The sequence below is a fragment of the Girardinichthys multiradiatus genome, chromosome 20, assembly GCF_021462225.1.
Source record: "Girardinichthys multiradiatus isolate DD_20200921_A chromosome 20, DD_fGirMul_XY1, whole genome shotgun sequence".
Classification (NCBI taxonomy): Eukaryota; Metazoa; Chordata; class Actinopteri; order Cyprinodontiformes; family Goodeidae; genus Girardinichthys; species Girardinichthys multiradiatus.
The window spans coordinates 28,063,289-28,065,301 of NC_061812.1; positions in this window are offsets into that span (position 1 = coordinate 28,063,289).

Consider the following 2,013-nt stretch of genomic DNA (forward strand, 5'->3'; position numbering starts at 1 on the left):
TGGACTTCTAGCATTTTGGCATTTCCTTCTCTCCAGTCTTCCTCCAGACTCTGGCACCTTGATTTCCGAATGACATGCAGAATTTGTTTTCATCCGAAAAAAGTACTTTGGACCACTGAGCAACAGTCCAGTGCTGCTTCTCTGTAGCCCAGGTCAGGCGCTTCTGCCGCTGTTTCTGGTTCAAAAGTGGCTTGACCTGGGGAATGCGGCACCTGTAGCCCATTTCCTGCACACGCCTGTGCACGGTGGCTCTGGATGTTTCTACTCCAGACTCAGTCCACTGCTTCCGCAGGTCCCCCAAGGTCTGGAATTGGCCCTTCTCCACAATCTTCCTCAGGGTCCGGTCACCTCTTCTCATTGTGCAGCGTTTTCTGCCACACTTTTTCCTTCCCACAGACTTCCCACTGAGGTGCCTTGATACAGCACTCTGGGAACAGCCTATTCGTTCAGAAATTTCTTTCTGTGTCTTACCTTCTTGCTTGAGGGTGTCAATAGTGGCCTTCTGGACAGCAGTCAGGTTGGCAGTCTTACCCATGATTGGGGTTTTGAGTGATGAACCAGGCTGGGAGTTTTAAAGGCCTCAGGAATCTTTAGCAGGTGTTTAGAGTTAACTCGTTGATTCAGATGATTAGGTTCATAGCTCGTTTAGAGACTCTTTTAATGATATGCTAATTTTGTGAGATAGGAATTTTGGGTTTTCATGAGCTGTATGCCAAAATCATCCGTATTAAGATAATAAAAGACCTGAAATATTTCAGTTAGTGTGCAATGAATCTAAAATATATGAATGTTAAATTTTCATCATTACATTATGGAAAATAATTAACTTTATCACAATATGCTAATATTTTGAGAAGGACCTGTAATAAACACAGGGAACAATAAATTTCTAAGAAAAAAAATCTGTAAATCATTGTAGATCCAAAACATAAAAGGGTCTAGCATGTTTCCCTTATTAAACAGGAAGAATAAAATTTCCTAATTTTTTGGTTTATATCTATCTTTTTAGTCTAGTCTCAGCAACAATTTCAGCGAAGTTTAACAGGACACCCCTGTTTTAAATCATCATTTTAAATCATCTGCATTTTTCCAAGTCAAGAAAACAATAAGTGATTTCGACAATAAGTGTATGCTCAAGTGTATCTGAATTCATTTAGTTCATTTCTGGAGCCATTAAAAGCTTGTTGCTCAAGGTTATACTTTAATTCAACATTAGTTTAACGGTCAAACACAAGCATTTCAGATGCAATAAAAAGCTTTATGAAACATTTCCCCATTAAAAAACTGCTTTATTTTGCTATCGGCATTTAGTGAGAGACAGTGATATACAGCCTATTGGTTATCTGTTTTTTTGTTTTTGTTTTATTTGTTTTCCATTTTGAATGTTGACATTAGAGTTTGATTCTCTCGCTCTCTGACAGCCCAGCGTTTATCATGATCCTCCTTCACATATTGTCACACATTTAGTTGGACATTTAAGTCTCCCTAAAGAAGAGAATCAACGTGAACAGGGACGTTTTATTTATCGTGCAACAAGGTCACAAATTCAGCAGCCTGTGACCTTGACACAGCTTCAGACAGAGTGCATAGTAGCGTGAAGTATGCTCTTTAGCGGCGTGAGCATGCCTCTGGACCTGTGAATCTCTACATCTAACAGAGTCACGGGAAATCCCTACGTGTTGCAGCAAAGATGAAATAGGTCTTAAAGTCTCCTCCAAAGTGGAGGGGCGCCGATCATGAACTCAAGCCCTTATATCCAGTCATGGCTTCCTCTAAGGGAGATCAAGTAAGTGTGCGTAATGCGTTTTAGGGGAGAGATGGAAGGAGGCGCATTTGGGAAATTTCGCTGGATTACAAAACGAGCGTTCACCCTTGAGGAATTTCAGGTCGTCCTTGTGAAACGCTACCCATGCACACCACCAAATCCACCACCAAACCTCATCCTACCCCCCCACCCCCCTCGCCTCCCAACAACCCCTCTTCTCCCCATCCTCTCTGCTTCCTTCCCCCACC